This window comes from Heliangelus exortis, chromosome Z (assembly GCF_036169615.1).
Source record: "Heliangelus exortis chromosome Z, bHelExo1.hap1, whole genome shotgun sequence".
Lineage (NCBI taxonomy): Eukaryota > Metazoa > Chordata > Aves > Apodiformes > Trochilidae > Heliangelus > Heliangelus exortis.
Genome location: NC_092454.1, coordinates 8,511,604 through 8,529,261, shown reverse-complemented (window position 1 = coordinate 8,529,261; position 17,658 = coordinate 8,511,604). Strand labels below are relative to the sequence as shown.

Below are 17,658 nucleotides of genomic sequence, written 5' to 3'. Positions count from 1 at the left end.
AAGTGTTTCCTAATTCAGTCAGGTGCAATGCTGGGTTGTGACCACCCACCCATCACCCAGGGGAGAGAACAGGTGAATCTGCAAGCACAAGCCCTGGAGAACTAATCTCTGGGTAGTGTGTTCTCACTCTTTTCTTGGCCTCTCTGCTAAAAATGCAGCAAAACCAAGCACCAGCTCAGCTAATATGATATAGATACCTCTGATCTAGGACCATCAAAAGATTTCATGGAGGAAGGATTACTGACCAGCTGGTTGGAAAGCAGCTTTCACTAGTGACCTAACACAGAGGGAATGCAGTCCCTGTTTGTCCTCTCACCCCAGCTGCACAGGCCTCTGCCTGCTTTCATTCACTGTATGCAGTTTCTGGGAAGGAAGTGATCCTTTAAATGTGATGGATGAAAGCCCTTCCTTAAATTTGGCATTTGGTGTTATCAGCTCCTTTGTGTAAGGAAAAATTCCCCAGACTCCGATTAAACTGGATCTGGACTGTAAGTCTTTCAGGCAAGTGTGTTGCTTTATGTGGATTTCCTATCTCTAGGAAAATAAAACAACTTAAAAGTCTAGTATTTCACTCAAACTCAGCTTTTCTCCAGCACTGCAAAATCTTGGTAGTCAAGGAGAGAAAATATTTACTTAGTAAAGCTTTAAAATCAGACTTTTGGGCTGGAAATTGAAGAACATAAATAAGCCAGATATAGGACAACTCCTACTTAAACCCCAGAGCTTAATCTCAAGAGCCAGATAGCTCTTCAGCTCTTCATTCTGTCTTGGCTTGGACTGTTCTGTGCAGCCCAGTCATCGAAACAGGAGTGTTGACATCCACCCACCAAACCATCTCCTGGGCAAAGGAGGCTCCCATACATAAACTTCTGATTTTCTCAGGTTACTATGTGTCCCAGCCTAGCTTCACATTTCTTCTCATATCCTAAACCTAGCTGCCTGCTGCTAATAAGCTACCAGAACTGTGCACAAGGATTTAGACCGCCTTTTGACTTTGGCACTTAGGCTGTGGAATGTTAATGCAGGTGTTCTGGATAGCTGTCCCTTAGGGCTGGGAGAGTTGGGTTGGGAGGGACAAGTATCTCTGTCTTCAGGTTCCTGGTTGCCTTGCACTAAAACCAAACCAGGTGGTTCTCCCCAGCCATCTTCAGTGCACTGGTGTGAGGTGTGGTTCAAAGCGGTGTTTTGGTGATTACTGGGTGAAATTTGTGTTTTCTGGCATCCTCTAGGGTTCCTCCAGAAAGCAACAATAGCAGAAAAGGGCAAGCAAAATAAAAAATAAACCAGGGCTGACACTTCTTGTGTGTGCTTATATGCTGCTGTAATAGTTGCTGGGGGTTTCTATTGGCTTGGCTTAAAAAAGATATCACTAATGTCTAACACCTGATGACAGATGGTACACCAATATTGCTAGGCCCATTGTCTCTCTAAATAGCTCTTTGTTCTAGCTGAAAGAAGGTAATCTTTTCTTGTAGGAGTTAGTAGGAGGATCTGTGTACAATGGGCTTTCTGACAGCCATTCCAGTTTTGGAGTCTGTTCCATAGCTCACTGAAATGGAATCATCTCCCTTATCCTCTGGGGGAGGGTTTCACAAAGGAGGCATAACAGTCAAGATGCCCAGTTTGTGGTTGCTTTGCTACCTGGTAGGACTCACAACACTCACTGAGGAGGAATGTGTCTTTTTGTGTGTACAGAAAAAATAAAACTTGTGTTCCCATTTCCCTTGAAAGGGTGAGCAGAAGTTTGGGGTCTCTGTCTCTCCAAGGAGAAGAAGTACCCATTTCTGGGATGTCACGCTGTGTCCTTACTGGGGAGAGTTAGCCCACCCACTCACAGGCTGCCTGCAGACTTGGCCATTTGTAGCTCTTCTTTTTCTAGGAGCAGAAAGCACCAGCTGCAGCCCAGCTATGTATAAGCCCCTGGAGAGTGCTTTGATCAACAGACTTAAGTGTACTGAGGAGGGATTCTGTGTCCTGTCCTCCCATCCAGGTGTCCTGTGTACTGTACCATGTACATTATGTTCAGGGAGCAGGGATAGCAGCCTGGGTCTTCCAGGAGAGGTTATGGAGTCTTTTGCTCCCTGTTACCACCTTTCAAACGAAAGGAGCCAGATCAATGAGAGAAGCTGTGGATAACTCCTTGTACTGCTCTACCACCAGGGACATCTCTGGGATTTGACCCCTGAGACCCCCATGATCCCATCTTTCAGCTAGACAGATGGACAATCTGGACCTGTGCTTATTTTATCTCTTTTGAATGCACACTACACCTCGAGGCTGCTGGTCACAGAAAAAAGGCATACTTACCTGTAAGTGTGCAAGGAACCTCTTTTCCTGGTCTGAGCTCACTTGAGGCAGTCCATGCCAAAGTCAGGATGTACCAGACTGAGACCCAGAATTCAGTATGCTGTATGAATGTCACTGTGAGAGGATGTTGTCTGCCAAGGTGTTTCTGCCAACAGAGCCCCTTGTGTGTTTACCAGTCATGGTGCCATACAGGCTCCTCAGCATCACTGTGGGAATGCTGAAGGTTGGGTTGGCACTCATAAAGCTTGCACAATGCCTGTGGTGAGTGGAAGTGTGCAAGGAGATGAGGCTCAGGGTATCCAGAGCAAGGTGTCCCTGCTCACTGCAGGGATGGATCACTGCAGATGACCTTTAAAATTCCCTCCCAACCCAAAGTATTCTGTTTTTCCATGATTCAGTGAGACACTAGGGTGACCTCATTCCCTTAATAGATGCAGCACACAGGCACTGATTTGGTACTTTCTGAGTGGGGTTTTTTGGGATGTGTTTGCTTTATTATGAGTGCTAAGTGCAATGAGAGGGAAGCTGTGGGACGGAAACATATTTTAAGGACAGAAATGCCATCCCAAGAGGCATTTTTCAGACTACACAGTGGTCTAACTTGAGGCTGTGTCCTGCTCCTGCTTTAGTGGTAGGAGAAGCCAGGTAGGGCCAAACAAAGTTCACTGTGCAACCTTCCTGGGCAACAGTAGGGATACAGGAAAGCTGGGGTAGGGCTTTTCACCAGAGAGGGCAGTGGTAGAACAAGGGGTAATGGTTTTAAACTGCAAGAAGGTAGACTTAGGTTAGATATCAGGAAGAAGTTCTTCCCCATGAGGACACTAAAATACTGAAACAGGTTGCCTAGGGAGGTTGTTGGTGTGCCTTCTCTTGCAGGTGTTCAAGGCCAGGCTGGATGAGCCCTTGTGCAACCTAGTCTAGCAGGAGGTGTCCCTGCCCATGCAGGGAAGTTGGATCTTGATGATCTTTAAGGTCTCTTCCAACTCTAGAATCAGAAGTAAAACAAAATCAGAACACCCAGTCTGAGCTACAGCATCCTCAGTTACCTTCTCCAAGTGGTGTTATGCACAAAGTTGCACAAGCTGCTTGGGGACTGTTCAGACATTGCACTGAAGCACCCAGTGGTACATGTTTCCCACCTGTGATGACCTCACATGCTTCTAGATCCTTGGAGCAGTCACTGATGTATTTGGGATGGGTGGAAATGTGCTGTTGGAAACTGGAATATTCAAGGTGGAAAAGTCCACACCTTGCTTCACAGTTCTAAATGGTATTACAGTGTTAGTTACATGAAGGGAAAGAAGGCAGAGCTGTGTAACCTCATTCAAAGCCCAGATTTCTTTAAAAAAATAAGGTTGTCTAATGGGCTTCTTCCTGAAGTGGGGATGAAGTGGAAGTAAGGAGAGAAATTGTTTCCCCTTGTGTGTAGAAAGATGGGTGGCTCTGTGGCTGGGCCAGGAGATTGTGGTATGGAAAAGAGACTCCAGGAAGGGATTTGCTGCTTCCTTAGGGGCACAGAAATGTGATTAATGGTTATCTCCATGGGACTCCAGAAAGAATGACTGCAAACCATGCCTTATACCAAAGGTTGCCCTGGGTTATTCATGGGGGCAGGATTGCAGTCTACTTGTAATCACACTGATGCCATGGAGCACTGGGGTGAAGGATGGATGTTTGACCTTTAATAAGCTTTTAGTTTCATGTAATGTGGTTTAGCAGCTACAAATAAGAGAGAGGGTTCAGCATCAAACAGCCAGTGGCTTTTGAACTTCTGCAATAGAGAGTTCCTGATCTGCTGTATCCTGGTGCAGGTGGCCAGGCAGATGCAGGTGTTGGCTTGGCCTCTCTTTTAATTTTCCTTGTTTCATCCTGGGATTTTTCTTTGGCTATTTGCCAGACCCAAGAATACAGTCCCATGAAGAAACAGACCCATGCTGCAAAGTTTATTTGTTTTGCTTTATAGCACCTACAATGTAAAAGAATGAATGTTATTTCGAAAGAGCATGGAGACAGCACATGACAAGCATTTAAATCTTAAAACAGGGCTGGTGTGTTTGGACAGCCCAGAGGAGGGTGTTCAAGTCAACCACAAGGCCATGCTTACATTAGTGTTTCAGCCTGTTTTATTTTAATTGGGGTCTCCCCATAACCAGTGAGTTGCAGGTGGCAGGTAAACATCCCTTAGTTCTGGCAGCAGTGTGGCCACTTTTTTTGAGCTTGTAGAGCCATGGGGGAGTTCTAGGAGAATGCCTGGGACACCAGTACTCCAGTGGGCTGAGAGCATCGTGGTGCCTCTGTCCCTTCTGGGGACAACGCTTGGAGATGTGGCCACTTTTTTTGAGGTTGTAGAGCCATGGGGGAGTTCTAGGAGAACGGTGAGGACCATGCGTGGTTCCTCTTGTTACACTAGTTGTCCCTGCTGGTCCCCAGCTATATTCCCCAATTTAGCCTCTGTGAAGCCAAATATTTTTAGGGGTACTGAGCCAGGATGAAGAGGCAGTGTAATGGTGTTTCCTGGCCTCTCCTTGGGAGATGGATGCTCCCCAGTGCTGGATACCTTCTCTTCTCTGTATTTCAGGGTATCTAAAACAAGACTCTCAAATCTTGTCTGGATGCCCCAGGGATACACCAGGTAGTACCTCACAGCCCCACATCCACCACAGGGAAGTAGCATTTACCTCAGGGTGAAGAAGGGTGCTGGGGAGCTTGCAGGTCACAGATGAGAGTGGGGAGTGCAGCCTGAGAAATAGGGAGGCAATCAGGCAGCACGTTTTAGCAGTGCCTTTGTTGTGACACTGTGGGAAATTGAGCCTATTTATTGTGAGGCTTTTCCTTCTTCAAAGGGTGGTCTTCACCAGCCTCTCTCCCTTAAACTGCCCCAGGACAGAGGATGTGTCTCTGTTTGTCCTCTGCATTCCTGCAGCTCAGGGCAGGCCATTAAATGACTCTGGCGGCAGAAATCTCTTCTTATCAGGGGCCTACTCCTTGTTTTCTAGCTCAATGACATTTGAAGCCAGTTCCCACACCTGAAATCTGTTCATCCATCTACAGAGCATCTTCTCTGCTTAAAGGAGAGGTGTGGCTGATTTATGTGGTCTTCTGTATTTGCCTTTGCCTTCAGATGAAAAGAAAATACTGGCCATGTTCCCTGCTTGTATTCATCACCTGATTTACATTTCATTTACTTCTATAGCCCTGAACAGATATTAGTAACTCATAATAGTAATAATAGGAGTTTCTACTAATAGAACTCCTTCCATCTGTGTAGTTCAAATTATGGACAAGCACCATTAGTCCCATTTAGAGATGGATTTAGCTGGTGCAACTTGTCCAAATGCAGATGCAACTGCAAGAATCATGAAGAAAATGCAAAGGCTCCTGTTTCCACCTCCAGTCAGCTGCTCTGATACAGCCATTTTAGGAGGAAAACATAATAATTCAAAAAGACAATCTGTGAGGGATACTTAGGGAAAAAACTGAATCTCATCTCTGGAGACATGAATTTCACAAGGCTGTCCCAAAGCAGCAAAAGGAGCAATGTCCTGAGCTTTGGCCTCTGTACTTATCAGCATGAAAAAACAATGAGTGTGAAATCAAACAACAGGCTTCAAATGGGAGCTACAATGACTCTAATTTGTATGTACCATTATTTGATCTTCGAACCTGCTAGGTTTAAGGTAAACCACAGTGGAATGTCAAGCGGACATTAAATGAAACAGTGTCATTAATTCACTCCAATGAGATATGTTCCATATAACAAAGGGATTTGTTCTGATACTCAAACAATGTATATTAATGAAAGAGTTGAAACAGATTCATTTTGCTCTAAAAGCAAACACGTTAAGGACACACATTAAGGAAAGCCATCAAGAAGTAAAGAACAAGGCTTTTTTTTTTTTTTTTTTTTTTTTTTTTTTTTTTTTTTTTTTAAACTGTGCTTTATTTAGGGCTAAGCTGGAAAGCGTCATTCAATAATTACAGAAGATTACAAGGAGTTTTAGGGAATTGAGAGTGAAAGAGCAGTTGTATGGAACTGCAGCTGTGTTACACATCTGTACTTCCTAGCTGTGGGCTCAGTCTGGTTGTCCTTACTTGGGCAAAGTACCCACTGTGTCCCAGTAGGAGTTCTGACAGAGTAAGGACTGCAAGATCAGGCCCAATAGGGAATTAAAATTAAAAGAAAATTAAAAAAAAAAGAACGATAAAGGACAAAAGTTTGAGATCAAGATAAAAAATACCAAGAAAAACAATTGAGAACATTAAAATAGAGTAAAACCAAATAAAGAACTAGAAACTACTATCACACTGCTCAATCGAGGCAAACAAGTGTGAGAATGATGTAAATCAAGTTTTAAGACTGTTAAAATAAATTATAATAAATATGATATTCTTTAAAATATATGTGTTCTTAAATAATTCATTGTTTTTTCTGAGTCAGATTTTTTAAAGCAATGTCTTATTTTTTAACTGCTCTAAAGTCATTTACCAAAGATAAATATCGTGCTTTCATTAAATAGTTTTCCTTGTTTTTTCTCTATCATTACAATTAAAAGTCCTACAAAATATGCAAATTTATTTACAGAAATCAGAGCCAGCATATTTTTTTTAAACATCCCCCTGTTTTTCAAAATTCCTTGTAAACAGTTTCAGAAGTTCTTTTAAGAGATTGTTTGTTTCTTAGATTTTTTTTGGTTTTTTTTTTATTTTTTTATTTTTTTTTTAATTTTTTTTTTTTTTTTAAGGTTAAGGTTCTAGGCTAAACCTTTGCCCCTGAAGGTTTCTAGAGCAATTATGGAAGCTACTGAAGCATAGGATGATGGGAAATTTGCGGACAGCAGATCATGAAGACATGAAGCATTAAGCTGTGTTTCGTTGTTCTAGTTAGAAACAACGTCTGATAAAATGACAGCTGTTTTGTTTCCCATTTGCATTGTCTACAGAATGGAGTTTTTATTTTTTGTAATAGCTGGAATGATTGCAGTTAAAAAAGCTGGCAAAGTAGCCATTTATCTCCTTTATCTCCTTGATAAATAACAGCATCCAACAGCAATTGGCAGAGTAGGAATTTATGCTCAATCTAAACTCTACAAAAATTACAGTTCTACAACATCTTTGTTTTTAGCATTAACGCTAACTTCTATGTAGTATTATTTTTTTTTTTTTGCTTTTTTTGTTTTTTTTAAATTTTTTTTATTTTTTATTTTTTATGTTGTCTAATTTTTTTTTCTATTATATAGGTATTTTAAACTTTCTTTTTTTTTTCTTTTTAAATTCTGTACATCTATTAGGATTTTAAATGGGGAGAGTTAGAAGCATTTACAAACCTTTTTTTTTGTTTTCCATTTAATATCAGCCATCTTTCCTTTCTCTTCTCTACGCCTTTTTAGGTATTTATTTATGTATTTATTTATTTACTTTTTTTGCTTTTCATAGATAGCCATCTTACCTGCCTTTAACAATGCGATCCTTACGTATTATACAGAAAACCATATGAAAGCTTCATAGACTCTAATTAATGTATAACCAAAGAACCTCCCGAAGTATCAAAGATCTATTATCTTGCCGTTTTAAAAGCATTTAAGCGGTTTTTTTTTTTTTTTGTTTGTTTGCTTGGTTTTTTTTTTTCCTTTTTTCTTTTTTTTTTTTTTTTTTTTTTTTTTTTTTTTTGGATTTTTACAGGTTTCATATAATCGCTCTCAAAAACTGTTTTAGGAACAGCTCAGAGAAAAGGAAAGAACTTCCGTATTTTACATACAGCTACAAGTCTGCGGTAAAAAGTTTTGTCCTTTGGTCCCTATATAGCTAAGGAATGACAGATAAAGATGCTCAGTGACTGTTACCATGGGTCGCTCATGGTAACCGCATCCTTGGTGGCAAACAGGCACTCCTTTTGTCAGTATCCAGGTTTGCACCTCCTGTTTGAAGAAAAGCCGCTGTGGTGATATCAGTGTCTCTTCAGAAATCCTGGTTGATCTTCTTCCTGCTCTGATCTTACTTATGTGTTTGTTTGTTTGTTTGTTTTCAAGCGCATGTCCTTCGAAGTCAGCAGATGTGATACTTTTCTTGAAGAAATGTTACAGTCTAAACAATCAAAGAGAGAATAAGTCTGAAGTCTTCAGCTTGATTGATATTTGCTGATATGTCAAAGGTGTAATCCAACAGTTCCCGTTTTGTTTTGTTTTTTTTTAATATATATACTTTTTTTTTTTTTTTTTTTTTTTCCTAAATGTGGCCCATTCAGCTGCTGCCCTAAAAAATGAAGAAGATCATTGCAAATTAAATCAAAAAGGGGAGGGGGGAGGTAGGGAAAGGTGGGGGTTATTTGGGAAGGGGGAAAAAACCCTAAAAAATAAAAATGAAATTAAAAACAAGCCTGTTCTTTTAGGCCCAATCCTGCTCCTGTTGAAAGTAATGGATGTTTTCTTCTCCCTTCAATTGGGACAGGATGGGGCTTCTTGTTTGTTGTTTTGCTTTTGGAGGCCTTGGCTCTGATTCTGCTCCCACTCAACATCAACAGAAAATCTCCCCTTGACTTCAGTGAGAACCGGATCAAACCCAAAGTGAGCAAGGTAGTCACGATCATGATAGAGAAAAATACAATTGCTCCTAATAGTCATCATCATCATCATAATAATAATAATAATAAATCAGAATAATAGTAGTGCATATCTACATAAATCTGTATCACTATGTATGTGCAGATAGCTGCATTTTAAATTTTTTTAGGTGCCACTTCTCAATGCCAGATCACAATCTTGCTTCTTGGGCTTTTGCAGTGTGAAAGGCATTGAGAAAGATTTGTTCTACATTTTAACAGGGTTCCATCTATGAGAGTGTATGAGCTTTCTGTGGAGACATAGCTGCCAATAACATCTATCCCTTTGTGAATGTCAGAAAGTGGGACTTTGAACAGGCAATTTATAGGAGGTTAAATAAAAAAAAAAAAAAAAAGAAAAAAAGAAGAAAAAAAAAGAGAAGACTATTGGAATAAACTTTTTAAAAAAGAAAATGTAAAGCTAACATTTCTTAAATAAAAAAGTTATTTAAAAAAAAAATGTAATCATGATCCGACTAGGCTTGACATTTAAGTAGGATGCTTAATCATTAAGGATTAGCTCTTATCTCTTTCTAGCAAGCAGGTTCTTCTTATACACTTGGTGATTTATTACATCAAGAAACTTAGAAACTGCAAAAGGTCCACTCTGGTGGAAAAGTGTCATGCGGAATATCAATCCATGCTGGCAGGTTTTCACACTGTTGGTTCAACAAACAGCAAACCGTACACAGCAGTCTAAACAATTACAACACCAAAAATAATAATAGAATAAAAAAATAAAAAACACTCGTCAAGGACCCTTTTTCAGTTGTAAACAAAAAGATGCATTTTGCTTTTTGATCTGGATGGGTTTTTTCCCCACTCAAAACAATCCCTCCCTCCCCCTAAGCAATTAATTTTTGCTGGAGTTGCTGTAATACAGAACCTTAGAATTAGGAATTCTTGAAAAGACATACAATGAGGCTTTTCTCGGCGTTGCTTTTTTTGGATTGCTATAGTTTTGAAACTACTGTTACTATCATTACTCTTTTTGGTTTTTTATTCTTGTTTTGGTTATTTGGTTTGTTGTATTTTTTGTTAGGTTTTTTTTGTTTGGTTTTGGTTTGGTTTTTTTGGTTGTCTTTGCCTTTTTTTTTTTTTGTTTGTTTTAATTTTTAGAGAGTGATTTGAATATCCTAAAGGAAAAAAAAAGGTGTCAATTGAAAAAGGCCCCCAATTCTCCGGAAAAAAAATAAAATCACAAGATTTTCAGTGCAAAAGAATTAACCACACACTTTTTTTTTTTTTTTTTTCTCTATTTTTTTTCCAAATTATCTGTAGTTATAACAATCCCATTTTTTTCTAATGAATTAGGAATCCATCTTTTTTTTTTCCTTCTATGTGACATCTAAAGAAGCATAAAACGCTGACGAGAAATCAAACGACAAATAAAGAAACCACTGCAAGCACCAAAAACGAAACGAAAATGAGCACAGCAAAAAATTGTGGCAGCACAAAGTCAAAAAAGGCACATGTGATCATGACTGGCCAATCATCAACTGATACAACATCCAAGAAAAATGCTTCAATCACGGCACCTGCACGAAACTTGACGGCATGTCATGCAACCAATTCTTAGCTTGTTACATGACGCCATCATGTCACACTTTCAACTTCGAGTTGATTTGAACTTACGGCCTGGGGGACTGTATTCTCCACTTTCATGTCATTACGTGAACTTTTTTCCTAGCTCAGCGCGAGACTGTGGTGGATTTGACTGGCTCTTGGTTGGTTTTGTTGGAATTTGATTGAATGACAAAAGAAGAAAAGATTTTTTTTATATATATATATATATATATTTATATATAGTGTGGAAAAAGGGAAAGGTGGGGAAAGAAGATATGTATAAAAATAATAATTTAAAAAAAAAAAAAAGTTACAGACACAGCATCAGTCAAAAAGATCTAATGGAAATACTTGCCATTAAACTGTAGAAAACAAAACAAGAAAGAAAGCAAAACAACCTAGCTAAACGGATAGAAGAAGAAAAAGAAGAAGAAAAGAAAGAAAGGAAGAAAAATAAAGGATGGAGGAGGGCTAGCCAGAGACAAACACATAAAACACACACTTAAATGTAGACACACAGTCAACAGTGAACAGGAACAAAACGTTATGCAGCAGCTGTTGAGGAGAGCATGCACTGAATGGATGAGCGCAGACACAGATCAGTTTGCAAAGTCTGGAAAATAAATACATTCGCTGCCAACCAAAACACTTTCATTAGCACCAGCCTTTCCCACACCACCCCCAGCATCCTGGGCACCGATGGATGGGTAGCCAAAATCCTCTGATAGCCTTTCAATTTCCTTGGATGGACTCTGGAGCAGGTACCGCTCTAATCTGATTGCATCCCGAGTTTAAAATCATGGGGGATTAGTAGACCAAAAGCTACTTAGGCTACTGAGAATTAAAAAGAAAAAAACAAACCAACAACAAAATTAAAAAAAAAAGAAAAAAATAGGAAAAAAAAAGAAAAAAGAAAAAAAAAACCAAACAAAACCCAAGAGAAACTACTGCTGGTTGCTGTATGTCCATTTAGCAGTTCACAGGATGGTGGACTCCAAAACACAGCAATGCTGGTGTGGCATGGGAAGCAGACTTGTAGGAGGAGTTGGATGGCACAATGGTCCCTAAATCAGCATCATTAAAAGAATGGTGTTTATTCCTTTGACATGTGGCTCTAACCTGAATTTTAAAAGTAGTGGAAAACAGGGAAAAAGTGAGGAGAGGAAAGGAGAGGAAAGGAGAGGAGAGGAGGGAAACACAAAGATGATGGAAAAAGCCAAAAAAACAAAGGGACAGGGAGAGGGAAAGAGAAAGCAAAAAAGGGAGAGGGAAAGGGAAAGGCAAAGGGAAGGGAAAGGAAAAGGAAAAGGAAAAGGAAAAGGAAAAGGAAAAGGAAAAGGAAAAGGAAAAGGAAAAGGAAAAGGAAAAGGAAAAGAAAACGGAAAAGGAAAAGGAAAAGGAAAAGGAAAAGGAAAAGGAAAAGGAAAAGGAAAAAAATAAGCTGCCAAGGGTAATAGCTACAATCTCCAGAAACACCCTTCTTCTTTCCTACACAGGAAAACTACCCAGGGAGTTTTGCCTCAGTGACAAACAAAAATCACTTGTCTCAGTCAGCAGCTCTGCACCCTCTTCTTCAGGTACTACCTTTCTATCCCCTTGGCAGGGCTCATATCTCTGCTCCCAGCCTATTTCTGAAAAGTCACTGCACATGACTGAAATTTCACCTTGCATTTGGTTGTGACAAGAATATTGTTGGCAGTTCTCATCCTGAAGTCATGCATACTGGCTAGAGAAAATTCTTTCTCTATTTTTGTTTGTTTGTTTCTGGGTCAGGGCTTTTCTTTATTTATTTAATTTTATTTTCATTTTTCTGTTTCTAGATTTTTTTTGGAGCTGAAACATGCTTTCTGGCTATTGAAGCTACGCTCAGCTGACAAGAGATGATGCTGAACTAAGCTCCTGACTTGAGCGCTGGCTTTGGTTCCACACTTATCCTACAGCTGGCTGATGTTGGTTGGAGTGTACTCCTTCCTGATGGCCTGGCCCCAGTGTTGTGCCTTTTGATGAGCTGGACATGTCAGGCTCCTGAGCTCCCTGGAGCCTGAGTATAGTCAACAGACTGGTACCTCCAAGGCCAATGCAAGATCTGAGTCTACAGTTATTCTGCAAACCAAGAGGGAGGAAACTGTCGTTCTGAAGATGGCTCAGGGTAGTGCTGCTGTCACTTGTGTCCCTGGGTACCCAAGGACAAGTAGCATCAGCTGTACAGGTCCAGGCTGTGCATGAGGGAGAGAAAAAGTCCTCTAGCATCCCTTCTAACTCTCAGTGCTTTCTGACTATGTCAAACCACAAGAAAAAGAGCGGGTGGGGGAGGAAGGACAGCTGTCAGCACTATCATGGCAAGACCTGGCTCTTTCCTTACCTTTGCTCTATCAGCAGCATATGTTAGGGTTTATGAGGGAAAGAGCTAACAGTTTTTGCTTCCCTGAATGAGGCAAGGAGGCAGCAGGAGTAGAAGAGATCTAGTGCAACTAATATTCTTCTCAGTCCATGGGAAGTGGCAACAACACACATTTCTGGGGTTGGGCTATGGGATGGCATCAGCTGCAAGGTCAGGGGTGGCAGGATTAGCTGTGGATGCTAAGCCTTGAGCAGCTACCAAGCTGAGGAGAGGTTCTTTGGCACAACCTTCACTGAAGAAAACATTTTCTCTTATGTGTGGAAGAGGAAGCAGCAGGTTGGTCTGACAGTGACCACTGGCTTTTGAGATGGTACTACCATCCCTTTTCCTGTCTTTCACACACACCCTCAGACACTGTGGATGTGACACACATACACTCAAAAAACATATATATGTACAAGTGAAAGATTAGGACTTGATGAAGCTCAAAGAACAACAGCAACAAAAGACCCCAAAAATGTACTTTCAGATGAAAGCCACATATGGTCATCCTGCCTGCCTAAGTTGGGTCTGCATTTCCAGCCACAAATGAAGCTTCTAAAGCAGGAATCTAGAGCACATACCTAGTCAGTGAAGAGAAGACCCTTTGGCAGTCTCTAAGGACATATCCTGGGCACATAGGTAATGGAACTGAGCTTAGACATGGTTTTTAATAAACAGCAATATATGTAGGTCAGTTGAGTGAGTGAGGTGAAATAGGATTTCAAGAGTACAGTCCCTTTTACAGGTCTGAAACCTGGGCTCTTTCTCAGCTTAAGCCTGGGCTCTGGAGGGCTACAAAGACAAATGCATTTCTCTGTTCACTAAGAGAGGAGTTAGATACTTAACTTATGGGGACTGCTTCATCAGTGGCCTGAAATTGAGAGGAATGTTAGGCATCTGTTTCAGATGGGCTGGACACTGGCCAAGTTCATCTGTTTAAGAAAAGCAACTCACTTTGCTGGGAACAAGTATAAAGTTTGGGTATTGCTGAAGTAAGTTTGTGAGGAAAAGTGTTAAGGTTATGAAAACAAGTATAACATCTAGTTCAAAAGTGGTGCCTTTCAGATAAAGAGGCAACATAGTTCCTGAGCAGTTAGGGACTGTGCACAAGGACAGCTTATGCAAAGTATTTTTGCTGCAGGTAGCACTGACCACAGGCTTGCTCTACTGAGCAAACCGTAGCCAAATACCACTGGAAAAAGCCAATATTCCTCTAACTGATCTTCTTTGAAGCATCTAGGCTTCAAAGAAGCTGGACCCTAAAACTGTTCTTAAACATTATATAGATAAAATGGCTTAAAGTCCTAATGACAGGATTCAGGATGAAGATATCTCCATTTGAGCAGATAACTCTGGACTATTTTTAGTGGGGACACACATGGCTTGTAGGTGCCAATTAATTTGTCCTAAGGGACAGTTCCAGATGAGACTGTGAACCATAGCCAAAAAGAGCCTACATCTCTCTTGCCATTATAATGAGGGCCTTGCATGGCTATCTGTGAACAAGATAGTTACAGTGTAGGTCTATAACATCAGGGGAAATGAATCTCAGTCAAAGCCTTGGTTAGAGCAAACAATTCAGTCATGTCCTTGTAACCTGAGCTGCTAGCACAGTAGTCCTAATGCTACAAAAACCACTGTCAAACGAAAGCTTTGAGCAGCAGATTCTGATCAGACTGTAGGGATTAGCTCTGAATTGTGGGAGACATTCATTGCCTGTGTATAAGCTGGAACAAGATCTATTTCCCTCAGAAGTCTTTAGCTTGGACTCATCCCATCTGAATATAAGCACTCAGCTTAGGAGGCCATTTACCCTAAACTCTGCAAAGTCCACTGAGGTGAATAGGAGCTGTGACTCTGCTTAGCTAAGCTATGAATGGGACTTGGAGTGTCTCTTTTATGCTCCAAAAAACAGAAAGAAAATCTAAGGACACTCAGTAAGGCATTTAAGCCAAGTGAGCAACTCATGTAAAGCTTTTCTTTATTTTGTGGCTGCTTTCTTTCGCTGTTTCCACATGAGTAGCTGCATGCATGGTTACCCCAGAAGAGGTATTTAATGCCAATCTTCCATCCCTACTTTTTCTACACACATAGCACTGCTAATGAGCAATGATGTCCCTTGCAACTCATTCTAATATTTAATCTCTTAATCTATATTTCCTTTGCTCAATGCAGAACTAATTCATTGTTCTGACCCAACAGCCACAAACATGGGGCTCTGGAGATAGGATAGGCTGTACCACCAAGGCCAGTGGATCATTTTCCAAGGATGGACTGAGAAGAGGATGCTGAGGTAGCTTTGGTTCCATTTACACCACCAGGACTGGTGGATGGCTGTGGCCTGAGTCCAGTCCTGTGCACAACAAGAAGGATTCTGTCTTGTCTCTTGCTGGTGCTAAGGGCAAACGGTCCTGGCATCAGTGGTAGAAAGATCACTGGTCTTGCTAGAGTGAAAAGGCCAAGCTCTTATACATGGCAAGATTCATGTCCAACTTTTGAAAGCAAGGGGAGGAAAGGCCTTTTCTCAAAGACTTTAGAACTAAGAAACTGGTGATCTTTTTTAAAGGACTGTGCTCTGTGAAGTTCACCATGTAGTCTAGGGACTGCTATGCTCATGCAGCATCTTGCACACACCTCTCAAGTCTTCTACATGCAGTCAGGTTATGAATGTATCTTCTAAGATTACAAATACAACCAGCTTCAGGTGAAGATTGCTCTGTGTATTCATCAGAATTATTCTATGATTCTGTGACTTTCGGGACCACAGGGCTAGCCCAATGCTGCCTCTATCATAGCGAGTTAGTGGGTTGAAATTCTTCAGCTGCATGAATCTATTGTCTCCTATTCCTTGTTATTTCTATTATGTCTTTCCTTCCAGCCCCTCCTTGCCAAATCTCCATGGATCATCTTCTCTGTTGCTTTTTCTGTACTGTCACAGACGAAAGGAATTTCTGCATGGAGAAACTCTAATGCCTGCCTCCTGTGCTCACATCTAAGCTTCTGATCATGGCTGAACCACACACTGCCTCATGTGCTCACCACACATGTAGACTTCTTTACCTTTATGCAATATGTATCAGTCTCTGATTACAAACACACACGTGTGTGTGCCTTTGCAAGCCCATCCAAAATTGCAGTCAGGATCCTGTCCTTGCATCTGCTAGAGCTTGCCCCCAAGCACACCTATATCAAAGCTGTGAAGATCTTTTTCCTAGAGGTGATGGATCTTTACAGCTATTGCTTCTGAGGCTGATCAATAATATTAAAATTCCAACCCGTGTTTAGAAAAACCTTGCCTTTCTTGTTTCTATAGCAATTTCTCCCACTGTTTTGTGCCTCTGCTGTCTTCCAATGCTGGGTGGCTCTATTTTCCTTCTGCCTTAGCCCCCCTCTTTACCATACCCTGAAACAAGCCCACACAGCTCTCCCCTTCCCTGGCTTCTGCCTGGACTCCCTGGAAGAGGTGGAGGAAGGACACAGGGCTCTCCAAAATGGGTTCCATCTCTCCAACAACCACTGCTAAGGCTGTCATGGGGAGTCCAAGGCTAAGAGCCCAAATGTCTTCAATTAGGAAGGGCAGTGCAGTGAAGGGCAATTTGCTGCTCTGCTGGGATTAAATGAAGACTGATAATTTGTACTAGAAGTCAATGCATTTACCTGGACTCTTGGGGTGCTATTTTTAGGAACTAAAAACCAACCAAACAAACCAAAAAACTAAAACAAAAAGAAAGGAAAGAAAAGGAAAAAAAGAGAATGTTTTCCTCAGATGCTTCAGTTTTAACACCCAAAGTTTAAAAAGGAGAAAGATTGTATATCTAAATCTTCATATACATGAATATGTGCACATACATACCATACATATGTATACGTACAGAGGTACTATATATACATACATATCAACAGGGACAATTACACATATGCAGACAGAGAAGCTAATGTGATATAACAGGGTGATGGGAGTACAGCATTTCAAATGCCAATGTCTTCTGTGCTGTTGCTGGGTTTTTTAAGATGATTGGTGACCCTTCCTTAGTGTTTTCATTTATAAATTAAAGGTGACGATAAAAATTAGCTCTTAAGTTGTAATGTTTGTTTCTCAAGTAATCATATAACTCACTTGCTGTGCAGTGTTGATACCAGTTCTCATTTAACTATGTTACATTAAGAGCTGCTTGAAAAATGGCATTTTCCAAGGGAAAATTGTCATTGTTTTGGCTTTTTTTCATGGGAATATTTTAGTCAAAAAGCAAAACAAATCTGGGATGGGGGGAGATGGCCAGAGGAAAAGATTAATTTTTGTCTTTTTTTAATCAGTCTGAGAACCAGTCCATTTTTAACAGGATTTTAGTGTTTTGAAGGCAAACATTTTTAATCAAGACAGTTTTGGTTTTTTGTGCTGTTGGCATTTCTTTTTTAATCTACTAGAATGAAAATTTGCTGCAGCAACATCCGGTTTTGTCAAAATGTCACTTTTTGGTCACCCCCTCCTCCCCTAGCCAGTTTGATGAAAAAATGTCAAACAGCAATAGCTGTGTCACCTCTGATTTATCTATTTTTCTAGAGACATTAGCCTCAAGCAGTGGATGAAAAAGAACCACACTGGAGCAGCTGCTCCTGGAGGAGCCAGACCAGAGGGTTAGAAAATGTCCCTGGTTCCCCACACAGCGTTGCCTTTTCTCACCCTGTCCCCAAGCAGTGGCAGAAGAGGTGGTCATAACATGATGGGGATGACAGGGTGGTGGAGACACCATATGGGAGATGCACACTGAGAGGAAAATCTTTGTGGGGTGAGACAGAGAGGGGAGAG

General features: G+C 40.8%; 1 protein-coding gene across 11 annotated transcripts in view; it reads right to left on the bottom strand.

Annotated features, from left to right (window-relative positions):
• Positions 1-6,989: 6,989 nt before the first annotated feature.
• CELF4 (CUGBP Elav-like family member 4) overlaps positions 6,990-17,658 on the bottom strand; it is a 706,664-nt gene continuing 695,995 nt past the window's right edge. For 8 of the 11 annotated variants that reach the window (XM_071730001.1, XM_071729998.1, XM_071730002.1 and 5 more), the window contains exon 13: positions 6,990-8,556. The gene's annotated coding sequence lies outside the window, so the exon portion shown is untranslated. Of the gene's footprint in view, positions 10,626-17,658 lie in introns of all 11 variants that reach the window. The other 3 variants (XR_011723157.1, XM_071729993.1, XM_071729994.1) reach the window with 3 other exon arrangements.